Raw genomic sequence first — 23,671 nt, 5'->3', positions numbered from 1 at the left:
GAACTGAAAAGAGTGAACAGATGCAGATGGGCTCTTGGCTACAGAGTAGATTGGTATGTGAGGGAGAGGGCAACATTTAAGATGGCTGAAGCACCAAGTCTGGGTAAGTGGGAGAGCATGGAAGAGAAAGATAAAGCCCAGGAGAAAGAACTAGCTGAAGGTAGGAATCTGAGGTATGCCATTTAGACACATTGGCTGGAGGTGGCAGCTGGATCTCCAGGCCCAGCAGGTTGTCATGGTGGGGAGACTGTTGAGTGAGCATGACAGGGCACTGGATGGGAGCATAAGGGAGAGAAATCATGCACATGCAACATGGAAGGACTCAAAATTTGATCATTCCAAAATATTTTCCTTCTTTGATGGACTCTATTTTAGGTATTGGAATTCAGAATGAACAACAACAGATCACTGCTTTCATGGAGCTTTTCCTTTTTATAGGGCAATTAATTAGGCCAAATTCTTAGGCAGAGCCCTAAACCATAGATTTCCTTCACTAGTTATCCTTCTCAATGGGGAATAATTCACCATCTGTTCCATCTCCATCTGAAGGAAGGGCTTCCAGCTCCTTGAGCAATTCTGGACTCTACCCACCCCTGCAGAAGTAACTACTAGTCTCACTTGTTGTTTGTTTATGAACTTTAATATACAAACAAGCACACATTTGGGGGGCTTATTTTGCTCAATACTGTGTTGTTAAACAGAATAGTAGCCCCCCTTTTTTTTTATTCCTGGGTATTTCACTGCAAAAACACCCCACATTCTATGTATCCTTTCTACTACTGGTGGACATTTGGGTTGTCTTCAGTTTGGGGCTATTAATAACAGATCTGTTGTGAACATTTGCACCCATGATATTTGAAGGACAAATGCACTCATTTTTCTCTAGTGTTTACCTATGAGTGGAATCATTCATTTTTCCTTGGTATTTACCTATGAGTGGAATCACTGGGCAGTTGTTAACTATTTATTAAGCATCTACTTTATATCTGGGTCTGTGCTGGGTGCTTGATTTTAAATGTGAGCAAAACAAACATGGTCCCTGCTCCCACTGATTTTACCAACCAGTGGAATTTAACATAGATAGTCACACTGAATGATAGAAGAAATAAGCACTCTGAATAAAAAGAAGATGTAAGATACACTTTAAACTTTGCCAACACTCAGAGGGCAGCATAGAATCTCTAGGGAGAACCACAGGGCCTGAGCATCAACATTCTCCCTAGAGGCAGATGACCGGTGACCCACTGCCTTCAGGACTGGTCTAGAGGGTGGGTTTTGAGTGGGGTTTGGGTAGAGGAAGTGAGGAGTTCAGCTTGGCTGGCTAAGGGCCCTGCAGACCCAGTCCTCAGGCCTGGGGTACATTTCTGGCCTTGATCTCTGGTTCTGGAGGTGGTTGGGATAATTGAGAGCTTATGCCTTACTCCCCAAAGACTGGTTTTAGCACATATGCAACCTGCATTTTAATATTATTCCTTCTGACTGGAAGCATTTGGAAATGGTCCTTGCCCCTGGTTTTAAAAGGTGGCATTATTTTATGAACATTTAGACATTGATTAATAAAATTCCGAACCCATTAACTAATGGGGGAAATGCCAAACTTTTTTGTGTATCCAAGAAAGTAAATGCAATAAAAACTATCCCAAAAGGTAAGTTAAGTTATATATAGCCTTTGCGTTTTTTTCTCCTGATGGCCCCACCAGATGTTTTAAAATGCAGGACACAGGCCTTTTTTCAGTTTTCTCCAGGGAAAGAAGAGAAAACTTGGCTAAGATCTACTTTCAGGAGCGGAGCGGGGTCGGGGGGTGGGGGAGGGAAAGAGCTATAGTTGTAGAAGGTCTGTCGGGAATCTGCAGGGCACTGGTTCATAAATGTGGAGGCAAGGGGGCAAAACCGTTGAAACCGTTGTTGTTTTTTTCACCCACCTTTTCTTACTTACCCCCACCCGTCCTTCCCAGAGCCCTGTCAGGAATTTTCCTCTGAAGCTTGCGCATTTCCGTCAGCGCGCCAGCCCCGTCGGCGCTGGCGGCGGCCATCTTGTTTGTTCCCCCTGGTGCCGCGCGGGGCGGGTTCCAGGCAGGTTGTGGGTTTCGGGGCCCCGGTGAGGGCGCCCAACCAGTGCCGGAGCCTGGTCACTGAAGTGTGGTGTCATCAGCACCCCTCCCGAGCTGCCTTCTCAGACTCTAGGTTTCTTTTGTAAACGGAGATCTTGATTTCTTGATCCTTCCTCAACCCCCATTCCAGTTTTCTGTGTCTTTAAGGTAAGAAAACAGCTAAACAAACAAACAAAAAAACCCGCAAACAAAAAAACAAACAAACAAACAAACAAAAAAAAACCCCACAAAAAACCCGAGGGGCAGGATATATGGAATCCTTCTGGGCTTTCCTTCACTAGTTATCCTTCTCAATGCGGAGTAACTCAGCGTCTGTCCCATCTCAATCTGAAAGGACTTCCAGCTCCTCAAGCAATTCTGGACTCCATCCAACTGCAGTCTCATCCGACTCCTGCGACGGTGGGACTCCTGCGACCGGGGCGCCATCCCCGCCACGACTTGGAAGCTGGGCTCGCGGAGAACTACATTCCCCAGAGGAAGTCCAGCAAGACCCCCACTGCTGGTGGTGTGCCAACAGCCTCTCCCCGGGAGGAGGACGCAGTCTGACGTTCAGTCCTCAGTGTTCACCTTTCTTTGGGGCAGTGCTCCCTATTCTGACTGTCCATCTGAGAAGCTTAAGTAATCATACAAACCATCAATACCAACAGCAGGTAATGGACCTGGAGATGGCCGGCAAGATGATCTGGCTTCATTCAGTCAGCTGATATTTCTGTGCCACTGCCTTTTTTTTTTTTTTTTTTTTTTTTTTAAATGGGCCCCCGCCCCAACAAGGAAACATCCAGGATTCTAACAGGGAGTCGTGGATAGGGGCAGGGGAACAGTTAGAGAAGAGAAGAAGAAGACAACCAGAAGAGGCTGGGGTGAGACAGGGCAGTGAAGAGGAAGAAAAAAAATTAGAGGCTCTGCTGCTGCTGCTAGCTAATTTTATGACCTTGGGAGAACCGTTTAATCCCCCTGAATTTGGGAAAAAAATGAAACTATATAGCATTTTGCTTAAGTAGTTGGGCTGTAAGACAAAACCCTGGATTCTTCTCTACTCTATTACTTATCAGCTGTGTGAGCTTGAGCAATTAACTTATCCACTCTGAGCTAGTTCTCTCACCATTTAAATGAGAATGTTAGAGTTGTCATGAGATTTAGACAAAATAATCTATGTAAAGCACTTAGCAAAGTACCTGGCACATATTAAGTGTTTAATATATTAGCTATTATTCTTGTCTATTTCAGGGTAGGCTAATGGAATGAATACAGACACTATTTTTATCTTTATCTCATATATCTGTATACCTCATGTATTTTTATGTTTATGTCATGCATGCTCAAGTTCTTTAATATATAATGACTTCTCAAAAATCCTAATGTCTTGAGAATCCTAATGTCTTGCCTTATTTGTTTTAAGGTTACTATGGGCAAATGTGTTAGAGGAAAGGGAAATGAACCAGATAGTGACACACTATTATTTTTTACACAAATAATTTATTGTAGATGTTAGGATTTAATGCTTATTACATATTTTGAAGATTGTTATTTTCCTTTCTATCTTTCCATTTTTTATTCTAGATTTCTATCTTGGCACAGCCTAGTTGCTGCTATATTAATAACCCCGAAATCTCATTGGCTTAACACAACACAAGTTTAATTTTCATGCACACGATAAGTCCTGTGTGAATTGGCCGAGGCTTGCTGTACATCAGTCTCTCAGATACTCAAGATGGAGGCTCCATCTTGATGTGCTTCCATGTTCACCACTTTTGGGGGAAGGGAATATGCTAAATTATGCACTGGTTCTTAAGCTTCCACTGAAGTAACACCAGGACAGTTCTCTGAAGTTGAACTGCTTCATTAAGTTCTGAGTCTTCCTTTTCTAGATGTGATTTTTCTTACTTTTATGTTCACCTTTTTCTTGAGTTGGAGAAGTCATGGTAGAAATAATAAGCTAATGGTGATTTTTTCCCCCCATCATTAAACGAGGGCCCTTTTTACTCTCACAAGGGATTTTGGCACCAGTGAGAGGAGGACATATTTTATTTTCTCAAGGTTTCTCCCTCTTCAATCATTTTCAACATACTGTTTTCCTAAGTTCCTGCTTTTCTGAAGTCCTCAAAGACTTCACACACTGACATCATCACCTACTACAAAAACTTGGTTGGCATGTGGTTATCTCCCACATTCAACCCAAACTACCAGTGTGTGGTAGCCTAGACAAGTGAGATGTTTTCAGGGGTCTGACCCACCTCTTCATTTCATATACGTAGTTAGAATGGCTGTGGAATGGGTCACTGTGATAGGAGAAATGGACATCAGCAAAGCAGATGGGTCATTCACTCAGCAAACCTTAACTGAGCATGTAATATGTGCTGAGAATTGGGCCAGTTCTTCTAAGTCACCAAAGTGATTCAGTTAGACTCTGATCTTAGCAAGAGAAGAAAGCAAACATGGGTTTCCCCAGAGAGCCATCTGACACAGCATGACCCTATGACCTCTTCACCTTCGTTACATATAATCTGCTCAGGAAGATTCATCTCCTGGTGGATTCTGAAAGAATCCCAAACTCCCCATGCCCAGCATTGCTACCCAAACTTCTGTTACTTCCCTCCCTCCACCAAGACTCAATGTCAATTCAGATCCTACCCATCATTGGATGTCAGCTGAAGACTTAAGCTTATTCTCAGTTCTGTAGGTACACAAAACGCATCCATCTCCTATCTTCAGGAACCCTATTGGACACTCCATCTCTGCTACTTATTCGGACAACTATCAGTTTTATATTACTTAACCAATTTTTTGTGGGGGGCGTCTAGTATCTTTATATCAGGTTTAAGAAAAGGATCTTGTTTCTTCTTGAATTGATGGATAAAAAGTAACTGTCCCATGGAAGGTATTCAATGGTTAGATTCTGCATGATGTCTAGCTTTTCAGTAATAGATGTTTGATAAGTACACATCAAGTAGAAGTAAACTGGACCTTGCTCTTTTTTCCTTTTCAAGAAAGATGGAAAGAGAAACTGTGGCTGCCTTTGTTCCCATGGCTTTGCCTCCTTGCTTTCTAGCTTGGGCACATGAGAATTTTCAAGGTAGGTTAGGCAGTTGTAAAGCAAGATCAATTCAAGTTAGAGGATGCTAACCACTATTGTGTCCAAATTGCTGACATCTGGCATGCCAGGTCATTGGTTCTTTCATTTGCTTTCATCTTTTTCAGGCACTTTTGTGGGCTAAGATCATGGTTCACCTTTTTTAACCACTAAGATGTGGAGAGAATAAGATGTATACAAAAGATGAATTTAAACAAAGTTAATTATAAAATTATATAAGAGGAATTTTATTTCTTCACTAACACCTATTATAAAATGTGTATCATTTTCACAAGGGAAAAAAAGTCTTTAATTGAGTCAAAAAAACTATAGACACAAGGGAGTTGAAGTGACATGCATAAAGACATGCATAGAGACAGACATGCAAGTTTTCTTGGCCTTGACCAATTAATTTTGCAACCTGTTCTTAGTTCTTTGTTCTAAGTGGCCCCCTATCTGTTTCCAATGCTTGAGGATTTATTGGTTCTCTCATCCCATAATTTAACTTTCTTCCTCTCATTTTGTTTTGGGCACTAATGTCTAATGGAGTTAGGCTGCAATAACATAGTTTGTCCCTGTCTAACATGCAGTGTTATGTCTGAGCCTTTTGACTGAGCAGAATAAATTAGTGTCTTGTTTTATTAATAGTACAAGTTCAGAAGAGTAGGTTTATTTAAAGTGAGAGATAAGCTGAATAGTAAGGGAAAAGGCTGAATGAAAATGCCACTTGTTGAAAGATGTTGCTTAATTTTCTGCTACTCTCCCACTGGGCCAAACTTCTTCCTTACCGGGATCTATCTGCAGGCAGTTTTCAATATCCTAAGCAAGAAAACTGATCTTATTTTCAACTCCATTATATGCCTTCCTCCTCATTTCTGATTTTAGGGGAATGGAGAATATTATCATTCTTCATCCATTATTTGGGGAGTTGTGATCTCTTCTTCTTGGAAATTCCCATCTCCAGCTCAGCAATTCCTCCAACTTTCCTGCTATTATGCTCTTCCCCTCCCTCAGTTCATCTGACCTCACACAGAGGCCTTAGAGAGGCTTCCAGTGGCTCTGCAAAGGAGGCCTGAGTGTCTCACCTTCTGTTCTGAAGGCTAAGCCTTTTCCTCTTATTCTGCACAATTCCCTCTGCTCTGAGTCTGATTTCCCTCAAGGGATACCTACTCTTAGTGTTCCAGCTACTGTTTTCTTCTTCCCACACTTTTAGAAACTGCCCATCTTTTTATGAGGCCTTTCCCAACTGCTTGGGAACAGAATGGCTCTCTCTCCTGGAAAATCATCAAAGTGGCTTCCCTGCCATTCATTACTTCTTAACTAATAAGAATGATACTAGTAGTGATAATAGCAATAATAGTGATAGTAGCAACAGCTAACACTTACATAGCACTTATGTGCCCATCACAGCCCTAAGCATTGTAGGTAAGCTAACTGATTTAATTTTGGCCACAATCTTTTGACATGGTTTGATGCTTGTTTTTATTCATTTGATAGAGAGAAAGCGAGCATACAAGCAGGCAGGGTGGCAGGCAGAGGAAGAAGCAGACTCCCTACTAAGCAAGGAGCCCAATGCAGGGATCAGTCCTAGGACCCTGGGATCATGACCTGAGCCAAAGGCAGACGCTTAACCAACTGAGCCTCTCAGGTGCCCCGATGGTTAATTTTATGTGTCAACTTGGCTGGTTGAGGGTGCCCAAATATGTGGTCAAACATCACCCTGGATGTTTTTGTGAGGGTGTTTCTCATGAAATTAACATTTCAATCAGTGGACTTTGAATAAAACAGATTTGCACTCTACAATTGGGTGGGCCTTGTCCAGTCAGTTGAAGACCTGAATAGAACAAAAGTCTTACCTTCCCTGAGCAAGGGAGAATTCTGCAAGCAGATGGTCTTCAGACATGAACTGCACCATCAGCTCTTCCTTGAGTCTCCAGCCTGCTGGCCCACTCAGCAGAGTTTGGATTTACCAGCTTCCATAACTGTGTGTGTCAATTCCTTAGAACCTCTTTCTATATACAGAAATAGGATTTATAGATATCTTACTAGTTCTGTTTCTCTGATGAACCCTGACTGTTACCAGTATGTATTTTCATGATTATTCTATTTTACAGATGTGACAATTGGGGCACAAAGAAATTAGATAACTTGCCCAAGGTCATCAGTACTAGTAAGTGGTACAGTTGAGATTCTGTCTGACTCCTGGGTGTATACTTTTCACCATGAGATTAAATACATGCTGCCATTCATAATGTATTCAGAGTTGTTTATCAGTCTCTTATATATATAAATTTTTTTTCTGGATTATTTATGTTTTCATTTGTCAGTTTTGAATAAGCTGAATCTGCCCATCTGGTGAATGTGACATGTAGAGTCCAGACTTTTGGAAGAGTTTAGGGCAGTTGCATGAACAGTGCTCACAGTAAAGGCAGTTGTTTTCTCGAAACTAAGTAAGATCCCATACTTTCACTACTGGACAAAATTTTAGGCAGCATTTTAGGAATTATATTTCGGTTTCACTAAGCACATATTTCAGAATGAAAGATAGTCAACATTTTAGGAGTGTTAGGTCTTGAGAGGTTTAAGTGGATATGACAAACTTTCCAAAAATTGTGAAGCATAAGCATGAATAGGGGTTAAAATCATCCTTGCTGTTCTGAAGCAAACAGAATCCCTCCAGGAAATGGAGCTGTGCCGCTGAGTCTGAGGAGAGCCCAAGCTGTGGAAATAGTGTCCCCTCCTCTGCCCCCTTGACCCTTTGACAGAGTCTCATTTCCTTGGGTGGAAGTGTAAGAGCTGGTTTCCTAAAATAACATTCATGCTTGCCCTCCCTTATGCATCATCTCAGAGAAATTGTATTGAAAGTAAGTCCCCAATGAAGGAATTTTGTTTCTAAAAATCAGTGAAAGCTCTGTGACTTCCATAGCTCTGTTGGCACCTTTGTTCTTGGAGCAGTTTTCATTTTCCATTGGCACCATGTGATTGTTTCCACAGGCATTTTCTTTTATTTTCTGAGGTACCAGGCAGAACTGGCAGGGGAGAATGGGCGCCCAGCGGGAGACCTCTCCATCTGTCTCAGTGTCTGTCTGTAGGCCTCAGTTTCTCTCTCACACATATACACACACAGAATCTTCTTTAAGCAGTTCACCACAGCACCATTTTCAGCCTTTCAGGCTATCAGGCATCAGAGTGTTTAAAGTTTTAATAGGCTTAGAGGTGACTCTAGAGTCTACCAACATCTGCATTCATCTGTAATTTATGACTGCCTCTTATTTAGTTGGTTTAGTAAATTGTACCTAAGAGTATTCTTTGAGACTTGGCAGCCTGGTGTACAGTTTCACGATTCAGCTGTGTTTTTGCCAACTATTTGCTCCCCCGCCCCACCTTTCTTTTGGATGACATTCTTAAATACTTAATTTGGAGCTTTGGTCTGGAACACACTTTATCAGACACCTTTTGTGTGCCAAGAGACCCCTTATACATTCTGTTAAAGCTAACTTTCCACATGCTAACACATTTATTTATAAATCATTTTTAAAGTCTCCACATTTCCAAATAACAGAAAGTAAAGTGTGGTGCATTTAGACCACTTGGTTCTTGTGGCCTCGCTTCTCTCCCCATCCTCCACCCCACTTCTCCAGATTTTAGTTGAGGGGAAATTCCTCTCTTAGCAGAGAGGAGAGGGTAACAGTGCCTGACCAAAACATAAAATTAGTATCTATTGCAAAGGACATTTAAAAGGGCTTACTTTGTTATGAGGTATGTGAGGACATGTTTTGGCCTTACTTCATGTGCTCCATCTAACCATGCCCAAAAGATTAAATCAAGGCCATTATGGGTATAATTTATTTCTCTTTCAAGTCTGTCATCATGCATGTAGATTTGGGATGTTGTGTTTTCTCACTTTCAGGGATAAGGTTTATATCTGGCAAACACAGATTTAAGGCCATCTATGAGAAGTCCCTGAGGCAATTTGTTTACAGTTTTGCAGAATTTGATTTTCTAGCTGAATCTGCGACTAACTTACTACTCCCTTTTCCTTTCAATAAGCATTATGGAGAACTCAGCTTTCCAGGACTGAACTCCCAATTGTGTCGTTGCCTCCCAATAAGAGAAGGTGTAATTTGTCTGTATTATGATTAATACTCCGTAATCATGTAATCTGCTAGGCAAATGTGATCTTAAGACCAAATTTGCAATGAATTAGATCCTTCGCTCACACGATTAATCTTCTTTTAAGGTCTGAGGAGGGATTAGCGATTAAAACAAATCTTTCAACATTCTTTTTTTATGATAGGGGGATGGGAATTTAGGTTGAAGCATGAACTATGAACCTCCCTCCACGTTGCCTTCAGGATTTACGTCTTTTCCATCCCATGACACAGTGGGCCAACTGAGAAGTGCCTGAGGGCACATGAGCTGTCTGCTCTGCAACCTACCCATGCTGCCTCTCGCTCTTGTCTCCTGGTACAAAGATGTCTGACATAAATACAGTTCATGCATACTGGTGACCAAAGCATGGGTACTATGTGTCTATGATCCTTGATTCTCTTTGAATCTGATCACTTTCCTCTTGTGCAACCCTCCTGCTTTCAAGGACCAGAGAAACTCTGAGACCATGATGAAGGACACTCAAAGATGCTTGAATAAGAAATAAATGGAATAAGCACACATTTTCTTTTTACTCTGTGGCCCCAAACCACGAGCCCATACAGAAGCTTCTGCCACCACATGTTTGTCTATAGCCTGAAGGCACGAGGCGCCAAGGTCGGCCTCCTTGCACAGTATAGTCTCTCCATTCCAAACACAGACCTTCCAGGGCAAAACATGCAAGAGAGAGGCTGACCTCAGTGGTATTTTTTGTGGCTATAGCTAATGCAAACATGTAATTATTTTGTTAAAAGTGCCCCTAAGCCACTTATTTTGCTGGAAAGTAAGTGCGTGCTCAAAGATGAATGGAGACATGTCAAAAAGTCAGCTTGAAAGGGCTCCTATTGAATGATATGGGTTATTTTAAGCATAATAGTAAACAATGATAATAATGGATTATGATACATTAAGTAAAATAAAACTGAGTTCATACTGACACAAATAAAAATAACAAATAAGGGAAAATACATACTAATAATTGTAGAACCCAGACAATCAAAAACAATAAAAAAGAATGTCATGTAACAAATAAAGAATGATGGACAGAGGGGCGCTTGGGTGGTTCAGTGGGTTAAGCCTCTGCCTTCGGCTCATGTCGTGGTCTCAGGGTCCTGGGATCAAGCCCTGCATCAGGCTCTCTGATCATCAGGAGCCTGCTTCCCCCTCTCTCTGCCTGCCTCTCTGCCTACTTGTAATCTCTCTCTCTGTCAAATAAATAAATAAAATCTTTAAAAAAAAAAAAAGAATGATGGACAGAAAATTAAAACAATTGATGCTAAAGCTAGCAAGTGGAAGTATGATGAGAAACAGGATGTTTTCATGATCTCAAAGCATCTCCCCAGAAGTTACTTATTAATTGCATAGGGGAAAATAGTCACTTTACAGTGGAGAAATCTGGTGGACATCACCTTATCCAGGTGATCAAAGTCAATGTCACCAATAATGGGACAAACTAATAGCATGTTCTTCCTAGAGTGGTGCACTGAGAAGGGCACAGCATCTCTCTGGGACGTTTCTGCCAAAAATGCAGATGCAAACATCATTCAAACCCAAGGTGAAGAACACTCAGTAAAATAACTGGCTTGTAGTCTTTGAAAGTGAACAAGGACTATAAAAACAAAGGCTGGAGGAGTGTTCCTGATTGAAGGTGACCACGGAGACATGACCATCAAATGCACTGCGTGTTTCTGGAATGAATCCTGGAATGGCAGACAGTTGGCTAGCAAAATACATTTGCGGGACCTTTGACACACTTTGAAAAAGGGCTGTGGATTAGATAATAGAGTTATATCAAAATTAAATATCCTTATTTTGAAAGTCACACTGTGGTTTTGTAACAATGTCTTTGTTCCAAAGAAATATACACTGAAGTCATAAGGGGTAAAGGTATATGATGTCTTCAGGTTACTTTCAAATTGTTAAAAAAAATGATATGTATATATACATATACATGCATTTGTGCATGTATATAAATACGTACACACATCTGTGCATATATATATATGTATATATATGTGCACACACACATATACATATATCTATCTATTGACCTATCAAAAGAGAAAATGACCAGGATGCCTGGGTGGCTCAGTCGATTAAGTGTCTGCCTTCAGCTCAGGTCATGACCCCAGGGTCCTGGATGGAGTTCTGCATCAGGGTCCTTGCTCAGTGGGGGGTCTTCTTCTCCCTCTGCCTTCTGTTCCCCTGCTTGTGCTCTCACTCTGACAAATAAATAAAATCTTTAAAAGAGAGAGGGAGAGAATGATAAAGCAAATGGAATAAACTATTTTTTTTTTAAAGATTTTGCTTGTTTGGGTGCCTGGGTGGTTCAGTTAGTTAAGCAACTGCCTTTGGCTCAGGTCATGATCCTGGACTCCTAGGATCGAGTCCTGCATTAGGCTCCCTGCTTAGCAGGAAGTCTGCTTCTCCCTCTGACCCTGTCCCCTTCTCATGCTCTCTTTCTCACTCTCTCTCTCATAAATAAATAAAATCTTAAAAAAAAAAGGTATTATTTATTTATTTGACAGAGAGAGACACAGTGAGAGAGAGAACACAAGCAGGGGGAGTGAGAGAGGGAGAAGTAGGGTCCCTGCTGAGCAGGGAAACGAATGTGGGGCTGGATCCCAGGACCCTGGGATCATGACCTGAACAGAAGGCAGACGCTTAATGACTGAGCCACCCAGGTGCCCCAGAATAAACAATTGTTGACAGGGTAAAGGGTACATGGGGTGTACCTTGTGTTGTTTTTACAACCTAAGATTCAAATCATTTTAAAATAAAAAGTTCCAAAATACTTATAAGAATAAACTTGATTAAATTTGATGTCAACAAACAACTTGGGAAACTCCATGGTCTCCCACACTTGCTTTCTATCTGAATCTACTGGCCACTCTCTGCCCAATGTGTACAGCCAGGGCAAGGAGTCTCTAACTCTGGATTGTTCTACTAAGACTACATACTCATCTCGTGTAAGTAAAACAAGAGCAAGCATCCCTGGTGCCTTAGCCTCCCTGACCCTGCAGTGAGGGCGGAGAAGGTCCTACCCAAGGGGAGAGAGAGGTTCTCACCAATGAAGGCAGGGCATTGCACACTGATGGCAGAGGTGGGAGCACCCTCTGGTGGTCTGCGGGCCCCTGAGGAATGCGGGTCTAACTTGCCAAGCCAGGGAAGACTCAGCAATTATTATAGGAGGTTGCACCAGCAATCACAAAAGCATAGGGGTTCTCCATAGAGAGGACTTTGGGGTTTTTTTCTTAGAGCCCCAGCTGGGTGCTGTCTTGGCAAGGGAGAATAGGCATTCATCTGGTGAAAGTCAAACATGGACACAGGACCCACCAGTCCTTGCAGATGTTATCTCTAAACCTAGTCCTATTCAAACATTGCTTTTGTGCCTTAACTCAAACTACTATTTTCCATAAAATTAAATGACCTTACTTAAAATTTAGCATCTAGAGGTATCAACAAACTTAAAGGTTATTCTGGATCAAAAAGAATGCACATAGCTGAAATGTATTGTATTGGCTTGGCCTTAGGCTCTACAATAGAATATTATCCAATTCACTGGTTATTGCTGGGGAGACACAACATTTGCAGTCCAGATCACCATCCACGTCAATCGCTAACATTGAATGTATCCATGTAAGCTAGGGTGAACATTAGCTGCTCTTGTTTGGGGTGTGTGTATGTGGTAGTAGGCGGGGGGGGAGTAGTGGGGGGGTTGCACAGATTTGTAGCCAGGATATAGAAATGAGAGAATCTGGGGAATCAAGAGATTTGTAAGTGTTCTGGAAAAAGAGCTAGCGAATTTTGCCTCCTGAATATATGCCACTTATTTTTCTGGAGTTTGCTTCTTTTCATAAAGGATCCAGAGTTATTTGCAATAAGAAAATCTTCCATATCCTTACAGGTAATAATTATGGCAGTAGTTTCTCTTCATCAGGCCTTCAGAGCATAGCAGGAACTAGGCTATACCACTGAATCCCCACTGCCACTCTAAATGACAACACTGCTTTATGAGGAGGATTTAAATCTTGTCTGCTCCTCACTCCATCTGCACTTAACTGTGTAAACATTACAGAGAAGCCCATTGGTGGGCCCCAGTTTTAGAAAGAATTGCATCCACCTACCCATGGGAGCAGTGCTGCTGGAAAGCTCATTCTCTGCAGATTTTCTGCTACAGAATTAATCCCCATTTAGCTGTCATATCATAGATAGACATTCGTTTTATTTTGGCAAGAGCACTGTACTTAAACACACAAACAAGCATTTCCTTTCTTTTCCCTTGATATGCAAACATTCCATTGCAAAGTCGGCAACAAAAGCTGCCATTTCCAGAAACAGATTTTTAAATAAAGACGTAACCTTTAAATCTTGATGGGCAAACGCTGTACAAGTTAAGAATAGATTTAAAGATTAAGTAACTAATATGGAAGAAAAAGATGAAACTCCTTCTGTATTAGTTTCCTTGCCCAATCTGTGTGGCTTATACCAAAAGAAACTTATTCTTTCACAGTTCTGGAGGCTGGAAGGCCAAAATCCAGGTGTCAGCAGGGTCATATTCTCTTTAAAGGCTCCAGGGTCCTTCCTTGCCTCTGTTAGCTTCTTCTGATGGTTGCTCGTAATTGTTGGCATCACTTCGCCTGTAGGTGCCTCAGTCCAGTGTCTGCTTCCCTATTACATGGCCTCACCCACTGTGTGCCCATGTGTCTGCAGTTCCCTCTCTTTATTAGAATACCAGTAATTGGATGAGGGCTCATTGTCGTCCAGGATGTCCTCATCTTAATGAGATTGCATCTCCGAATAAGGTCACATTCACAGATACCAGGGTTTAGGACTTCAGTGTGTGTTTCTGGGGGACATAATTCAACCCAGAACACACCTCAGTATTTTCATAGAGAAAAAAATATGACCCAAGTTCTAGTCAAAGGAAGTAAGATCCAAATCCCTGAGAGGGACTGCATCTGCTGTACACTCCATTTATATCTTATCACCCGCAGCTCCGTCCTTTCTTTACTTACTCTGACCTGCAGGTGAGCAAGGGTGGACGTGTCATTGACTGGAGACTGGAAGCCACAGCTAAGTGTGCACTCGCCCAATTATCACTGCCACTTGCATATTCGGTTTTCAGAAATATAAGGCAACCTTTCAGGTAACAAAATTGGTAGTTTTCAATCCAGTGACAAAACATAGCAATGCCACGGTCGTGGGGTTGAGTTTGTAAAGAAGAGCCAAGGAGACACCTTACCTAACAGATCTAATCATCTAATTGAACTTTGTCAAGTTCCAAAATTTAGAGGAAAAAAAAATCTACCTGTGCACTCAGCCCCCTGATGGAACTCTCTCCTGTGCTTATAGCAATATAATTGCTGGGTTGTCTTAAATCCATACTGAAATGATACATCCTTTGGTTCTGCCAATATGGTATAAGGAATTGAACATTTTCAAGTTCATGACCAAACCCGCGATGGAATCTGAATTGTTGATGTCACCCTTTTTGCAAGAATTGAATCAGATATGCTATTCCATTTGGGAATGGTCCAAACTCCTTATTTTGTTGTCTATTCACAACATGTTAGTTGCTGTTTCTACTTGGGGATGTCCCCCCAGCAGCTGATGCTCAGTAGATGCATTGGGGAATAAAGATCCAGTGCCACCCACAAATAAACCTGGGTGGCGCTATTGATTCAGAAGAAACACTTCAGACGCGTGACTGACATAAAACTGACAAATACAGAGTTGGCGTTTTACTGCAGACTCTGAAAACATTCAAACCCAAATGTCAAGAAAACAAAGTTTTACTCTGACTCAAGGGCCAAGGCTTGTATTTTAATGTAGTTAGTGATGAACGATGGTAAATAACTCTTCATTTTCATCTTTGATCACCAAAGGAATACTCTCATGCCTGTAACCGTTGGTTTGGCCCTGAAGAGAAAACTTCCCTAAATGCAGCACTGGGCAGCGAATGGTAACTTAATTTATCGTTTGGAAGTCCAACAAGTCCCTGCTGTTATTAGAGGAGCTTAGCTCTAACAATTTGTAGATTGTAGGACATGTCCAAAACATTGGAATTCTGGGCTGGTTTAGATTAGGAGCTTCCTTGCATTGTATTCTTAGAGAGCCCATTGGAGAACACCTAATTTTTCTTTGCCTCTCGTGTCAACACAAGTAGAAAACCATGAGAGATTAAGCCAGTCAATGTCACCTGGAAGAAGGGTATTTTTGGAATGTTTAATTTTTGGGGTGTGAATGAGGAAGGGGATTAACCTGTTCTCAAGGAGCCCCTGAGTATGTGGGGTCCCAGGAGAGACTCCAGAGGGTCTCTTCAGAAGAATTAGTGGGGAGGGGGCTAGTGGCAGAGATGCAGGGAGAGAGAGAGAGAGGAAGAGCGAGCATGAGAGAGCAAGTGCTAGAAACCAATGAGAGGTGCAGGGGAATGAGAAAAACCCTAAAACACCAGGGAGCCAAGTGGTTGTGGCTTGATGTATCCTGCATCTTATTTTCTATGATTTTTCCAGAAAAAGCTGGCAGTGAGAATAGAAGAGTTGCAAACAATGTAGCATGCCCTTGCCAAGATTTAAATACAGAAGAAACATTCTAAAGGACCATGTACAGTATCAAATTACCTGCAAAGATGAGGAAAGTAATGACTTACATTCTCCATCCTCTGCCCGGTGACTCACCAAAGTGGAAAATGAAGCAGTTGGAGATTAAAGTTATCCCCCCAAAAGCAGGGGAGAGGAGTGGCCACAGGAACAAACGACCCAATTATCCAAGTTAAAATGGGATCAGAACATTTGTGACAGGAGGTGGTAGCCAGATGTGGTGTGTTTCCTTCTGTTCTCCGTAATCTTCAATGAGGAAAGGTCCAATCCTGGCTCACCAGGCTTTGTCTGGGCCATACATGTTTCAAGAAGCACCTAGTGGGCATCGGGTATCACGTAAGCACATGCAGACGATAATGTGCAATTACTGCACACACATGCTCAGTCAGTACACGGTAGAGAGGTCTCCCTGGGGCTCTGTTTATAAAGGCCCCCTCTCTGTTGTCTTTACCTTCTTGGTAACAGTCTTATTGAAATATCATTCACACATCCTACCATCTACCCATGAGTATTTTGCTTCTACGTTTAAGTGATTGCTCAGAATCTGCCTCCTTTGAGAGGCCATGCTCCATGAGGGTAACAGCCATGCATGTTTTCTTTATCAGTGTGCACCCTATTGTATTGTAGCAGACAGCAGTACCCCTCGATAATGAAATATTTTTAATAGATACACGATGAATGAATAAAAAAAATAGATTTCTAAGGCTTAGAAACTGGCTTTAATAAACCACACATTCTTTTAATTTAAAATCAGACACGATTCTTAAAACGGGAAATACCACGGAGAGAGGAAAAGCCTCCGTTAGATAGGGGGAAAATAACACACACTTAAAACTCTATTCCCACCCCGACCCCCCAAAATACTTCTTCATTACTCAGATGCTACCATTTGACCCCAACTATGAGCAGAGAGGGACTTTGGTGGGCAAGTCTGTCACCCTCTTTGCATGCTTAAGGAAAAGAAAGAATTCTGACCTACCTCTGGAGGGATTTGCTTTTGTGACCTCTTTGCCCTCATTGTCCAGGTTGAATAGTCACCTCAGCAGGGAATTCCTGAGTGAGGCTCAGGCTAAGACCATGAAGACAACAAAAGATAGGAGAGGCCTGCCTGTCTTTTAGTTCACCATTTGAATGGGATTGCAAACCAAATGTACTTGATCTAGAGAAAAAGAAAAGATACTTGGAGATTTCATACCAGGTCCTTAGGTCAGACTTTCGGCATGGAAGGAATCTAAAGAAGGAAGAGTGTGCTCTGGCAGGTTAAAGGAGGGTAGAGGAGGGGGTTTTTCATTGTGTCCTGGGACAAATGAGATGCAGAGGGAAAGTAAAGTAAAGGTGAAAAGGCATGCACTGGTTTAGGGGGCTCCGTGGGCCCTAGCCCTGCTAGAGTGGGGAGGCCACGCTTAGGGAAAAGAAGGGGGACTGGGGTGGGGTCTGGAAGTCCTGGTTCTGCATATTTGTGCTTTGGTGAGAGGAGGTGCAGAGATGCAAAGGCTTCCTTGGCTTTGGCCACCATAGGAACGCCATGCTTCTCCACCCTTCCAGCAATGCTCCCTCCTGGGCTTGTTTTTGTTTTTATTTTGTTCTTTCCATAGCATGCAAGAAAGGAAGTGTCCTGCCCCCAAGGAGAGGGATTTCTGTAGAGCAAGATTTTTGCAAATCACCTCAATTAGTCACATTCCAGAAAGGAAAAATAATAGCCTGTGTCCTTTCCTGTCAAGGAGGAAACCACCTCAGAAGTTCTCCATCATTGGGTTTAGCACAAAACAAGGTCTTTTTAAATTTGTTATTTGCATTAAACATTCAATGTCATTATTGGGGTGTGGGCACTCAGCTCTAGGAAACTGTTTAGGACCACCTCTTCTTCTTTGTTTTTTAAAGATTAATTAATTTATTTGAGGGGAGGAGGCATAGAGAGAGAGAGAGAATCCCAAGCAGACTCTCTACTGAGCACGGAGCCTGATCCCATGACCCTGAGATCACTACCTGAGCCAAAACCTAGAGTCAGTCGCTCAATCGACTGAGCCACCCTGGTGCCCCTAAGATCACCCACCTTTCCTTCTTTCCTAGATTGTTTTTACTCTTGTGACTAAGGCAAATAAATAAGTAAATAAATAAATAATTATACTTAGTATCAAAAAAGGGTACTAATCGTCACTATTTTAAAGAGATACAGTGATAAATTTCAGGGCAGACTCAGTAGAATTTCCACGGAAAGATTCAAACCTGAAGGGAACATGACCTTCTTGGCTTGTCACTTCTCACAGATTCTCACCTTGCCCATTTTGGTGGGTATGGAGAATTCATAGTGAATAAGGACTAAAAATAGACGTGGTGTAACTTTCCACAGAAACAAGTTCTAATATTTAAATCACTTAACCTTTTAGATTTGCAAAACCAGGTTCCCTAGATCTTCAACAGAATCACTTCCTTCAACTAGGTTTATTTTCCTTTTCTGTAGCAATCTGCATCTTCCTTGTTTTCCTCAAAGGCTTTATAAAGCATTCGTAAAAATCTAAGAGAAAGAGGAGTGAAGAGAAATAAATAGTGTGAAGATCGTATGTAGGAAAGTGTTGTGAATAAAAACCGGTGTTAGTTAGCCCTAGAATTTTAGCTCTAAGATGTTTTAAGAGTGTGTTCTGAGCCCTTTGAGTGCCATGAAATGAACACGGCTGTTTGTGAGGCAGTTATAAGACTCTTCAGTGATAGTTTGACTCAGAAGTGAATCTTTAGGGCTGTTAACTTCCACGAAAGATGCATCTTTTTCTTATGTGGTTTAAAATGGACTCTTCCTGGGCCAAATCCTCCAAGTTCAACTTTTCTTCTCATTTTCCATTCTGGGATGCGTATGTGTTCCTATTTGTTTCTTCCTTTTATTGTGAAATTTGTATTTGGTTTTCTTTGGATCGTAACCTTTTATTTCTCTTCCATTGGCAAGCACTTTTGATTTTTATATATTTCAAAAAGATTTTATTTATTTACTTGTTTATTTGAGAGAGAAAATTAGAGAGTGAGAGAACTCGTATGTGTGCAAGGGGCAGAGGGAGAGGGAGAGAATCTTCAAGCAGACTTCAAGCAAGACTCCAGACTTGAAGATTCTCTCCCTCTCCCTCTGCCCCTCCCTGTTGAGTGAGGAGTCAGACGGCGGGTTCAATCCCACAATCTGTGAGATCTTGACCTGAGCTGAAACCAAGGGTTGGACACTCAACGCAACCAACTGAGCCACCTAGGCACCCCTGGCAAGCACTATTTAGAAAGCCTGTCAAGCTGTCACCATGTTCTCCTAATTTTGTTCTGTCACTTCTCTCCCTCTTCTTATTTCCTCCTCCCTCTCCTGGATGTGTCTTTGCAGGGTTCTGCCAGTGGAAGCATCCTCACGTGACCTTCCTCCTCTCCCAGCTAATTAGATACTGTAGAACCATTTCCCCTTTCCACACTGTCTGCCTTCTTTCCAGAGCCACTCTCTCCCACAACTTTCCTCACTAAGATTCTCGTACTGCCCCTGTCTTCTTACCCTAACCCACCTCTCCACTCAGTGGCAGAGGTATGGTCCTTTGCTCTTTGCCTCTGCTTTGCCACTCCTGGGATTCTTACATGAAGCAGGCCTTCTATATGGGGATCCAAGGCTTTCCAGAGAAACTATTGTAAGTGAGGGAATTGCATTCCTTACCATAAACTCATCCTCAGAGATGGCATAGCTATTCCTTGCTTTTAGAAATGAAGATTCAACAACTTTATTGCAAATTTTAGTAAAGGGGAAAAATGATAAAGCTGATCTCTACCATGGGAATTTGGAACCCCAAGGGACCTCAAGCATTATTCATTTAAACCAGGGGTTTGCAGACTTTTTTTTTTTTTTAATGTCAGATCTCCTTTTTGATCAGAGAAAATCTTACAGAGTGAACAAGTATCAACTCAGATTAAAATGGAACCTAACCATTAAAATGGTTAGGTCTTTTGTGTTCTTTCTACACCTCCCACTCCTGAAGCCCTGGAGAGTTTAGCCCATTCTGGCAACTTAAGATGAGAAAACCAAGTCTCAAAGTCAAGGAGCTAAATCAGAGGGCCTAAGCACTCCACAGTCTTCCTTTCCAAATGAGTGGAACCCTCTAATAAGAGGGTTGCAGAGTTTGTTTATCCATATGGGAAGTAAGTAAGCTAAGGCTAAGGCTCAGTATATCTAAAATATGACCTATTTAAAAGAAATATGCTGGCAACAAGAAACATATTTAATAAAAAATGTGTTTGCTTTCTTGGTCTTTAAGAGGAATCCTGGGTTAACTATTTTTTTTTTTTTAAGATTTATTTATTTTAGAGAGAGAACTCGTGTGCACATGGGAGCAGGGGGAGGGGCAGAGGGAGAGAGAGAATCTCAAGCAGACCCCCCACTGAGCACAGAGCCCAACATGGGGCTTGATCTCATGACCCTAAGATCATGACCTGAGCTGAAATCAGGAGTTGGATGCTCAACTGACCAAGCCACCCGGACATCCCTTTGGATTAACTTTTAAGGCTCATCTGTTTAACAAACATCCAAAAAAATTTGGACTGTTGTTCTTTTTCCACTCAGTAAATTCTCCTTAATGAGCAAAGATTTCAGAACAATTCTGTCCACCATACTTTGAAGAAAGTAATTATAGCCTCTGCATAGTTAAAATTGTCATTGAGAAAATTTGTTGTGAGTGTTTGGAAAGGAGGAGCCTCTTCTGTCTCCTCCTTCTTTTTCTGCTTTTCCTCCTCCCAAGAGTGAGAGCAGAAATCAGACAAGGACCTCCAGTCATGGAGGAAGAAAAAGGTGGGGCCACAACATTCCTTTAACAGAGATGGTTATAATATAATCAATCTAGGGGTTGACTGCTTTCTTAAACTTCATTTGGGAAAATCTTCTCTCCCCCTCATCTGAGTCGTTAAACATTTATTCATTCATTCAAACAACATTGAACACTTGTTAATACAAGTGTTGTGCCAGGGTGAAAATATAAGATCACAGAAAGACCTGATTTGCATCCTGCTGTCATAAAGAAGGAGTAAATTTATTGAGAAGTAGCACATATCATTAAAGTAAGTTGGTGGAAGTTAGTACACTGTTATGGACTACATATTTGTGTGCTCCCCAAATTCTTATGTTGAAAACCTTAATCCTCAATGGCATGGTATGAGGAGGTGGGGCTTTGGGGAGATATTTGAGTCATGAAGGCAGAACCCTTATGAGGATTAGTGTCTTTATAAAGAGATAAAGGGACCAGAACTCAATCTCTCTCTGCCATGTGAAGATACAGAGAGAAGGTAGATATCTTCAAGCTGGGAAGTGGGACTGGACTTGGGAAGTCACCCAACATGAGATGTGTATGTTCCCTGATCTGAGACTTCCCAGCCTCCAGAACCGTGAGAAATCAATGTTTGTTGTCTAAGCCACTCAGTCAATGTCACTTCGGTACAGCAGCCCAGACTGACTGAGACACAGACAAAGTAAAAATTCAGATTGTCTGAATCACAGGCCATCATGGTACTTGTACTTGCCTCTCTATTGCTCCATCAGGGAGTAGAGTTTTCTTTCATGAGGCTCATCTGGCCAAACTCTAGAGGGTAAACCAAAGAGGATGCTTAGAGATAGAAGTGTGGCTCCTCAGGAACATCTTACAACATTTAAATAAACCAGATCCTGGGCTATCAACATGAGTGTTTGGTGGGGAAGGCATACAAGTTGTTTTAGATGTCTCTGTACTCCCAACACACTGGCTAATGATGATCTATTATTTGGGGGGTTTAGATAAGATGTCCTAGCAAAACAAAACAAAACAAAATCAAGCAAAAAGGAAAGGAAGGGAAAAAAAAAAAGCATTCTCTTTAAGTCCGTTCACGTGAAATTGAATGGGTTCCTGGCTAAAAACAGCTTTCAGGGAGAGAATCAGTCAACATGCTTAGCAACAGCCTGTGTAAAATAAAATATGTAGTTGTTTTTACAGAGCTCTTAACTAAGCCTTGGAAACTGGAAAGTCATTTAATACGCTCTCTGGGAGAGGGGACTCTGTGGTGCTAAGAGTAGGATATTACAATTTCCTCAACAAAGAAAAAAATGTGCACATAACACCTGTGAGGCAGAGTGGAAATCACTTACCAGGACCATAAAACTGTACTTTATAGACAAATTGTTTACCTTGAGGTAACTGTCAGTTCTGATGCGCCTCCTCGGAGCCAATATTCTTCTGTGGCTTGCAGCTATGACTCAGAATGCTCATTCCAGCCCTGATCTGTAATTGGAACAGCAGTGTCTTCTTTTCAGCAGCAAGTTTATGTGCTCATCCAGAGTCCAAGGGAGATGTGGACTCAGTCATTCAGAGTGCCAAGAATAAGGGGGTGATGGGGACTCCAATGTGTATAGAACCACTTGTATTCAACTCTAGATTAGTTCTACGTATTTTTAGGTGTTGGGGAGAATTCTGCTGATAAGCTCCCAGATAAGCATATGTAGTAAACACACAATAAATGTGTTCCTGGGGAGAAAAATAAAATCACTTAAAATGAAACAAGATGGAGTGTATATGGTAGAGCTTAAGGGAGGGGTTGGAGTTTGAATCATATTTTTAAACCCACTAAGGAAGCTTGCTCTATAGAGGAATTGGCTGTATTTTTGTAGAGTAAATACGTCAATATTCGTCTTTTAATATATCTTTTGTGTAAGTCCTGGTCATCACATGTTGTCACAGGCACAGTTCAAGTGAGGGAAAAATATAGAATAGCTTCATATTTGTAAACAGGCTCTGGTAGATTGTAAACATTGACTTTGAAATTCTTGAAACAAGCTCAGATTTTCTTTTAAAAAAGGAGCTGGGAAGGAGAAGGGGGCAGATAGTTGGATGCAAGCCTTATTCTCAATGGGATTGTGTTGGCGCCTTGAAGAAGGTTCCAGAGGCAGGTGGGGTGGTCTTCAGGAGGTAAGGCATCCAAGTCTGGGCAATTACTCAATAAAATGATGGGGAAATGCCAACATAACAACCACGGAGGCATTCTCTCCATCTCTTCCCCTTTATTCCAGGGGATTGAGCCTACTGGATATGTACTCAACACTTGTATTATCCAGAAACTCTACCATAACCTTTTCTTCCCTAGATGATGAGGTCCTGGTAGGCAGGAACTGGGCTTTGTGCTTCTTCTTTTGGCCCCTTTGGAGCCCAGGCTGTCTACCAGGTAAGTAATATAGAATCCTCTTTAAGAAAAAGACCCTGGAACCAAAATGCTTTGGTTGAACTGTGTAACTTTGAGTAAGTTGCTTAATTTCTCTGTGCCTCAGTTTCCCCATCTGTGAAATGGGGATAGTAATAGCATGAAACGGGTTAATATATCCAAAGTGCTTAGAACAGGGCCATAAAACAGTGATAACTGCTAAATAAATGTTAGGTATTATTTTCAGTCAGACTGAGGTTCTAGGCATTCAGGTCTTCCTTTTATTTGGGTCTAGCATATGGAGATCTAAAATGTAGTGTGTATGCATTCCCTGCTTTGTTCCAGAAATAATTTCTCATGGCATTTATGTCTTGACTTACAGGATACATTTCCATAAGACATCTACAACCTAGTGTTGGAAGACAGATACCATGAGTCATCCCAATGTACACCAAGTCACTTGACCCAAACCAACTCATCCATATGTTCCCCAAAAAGTATAAGTATCTAGAAGGCAGTGCCTATGCAGCTAAACACTCTCATGAAGTGGTGTTATTGAGGGTTTTTATACTATT

Source organism: Martes martes (assembly GCF_963455335.1).
Source record: "Martes martes genome assembly, chromosome: 2".
Classification (NCBI taxonomy): domain Eukaryota; kingdom Metazoa; phylum Chordata; class Mammalia; order Carnivora; family Mustelidae; genus Martes; species Martes martes.
The sequence above is the reverse complement of the archived record's forward strand: the minus strand, read 5'-3'. Positions refer to the sequence as shown.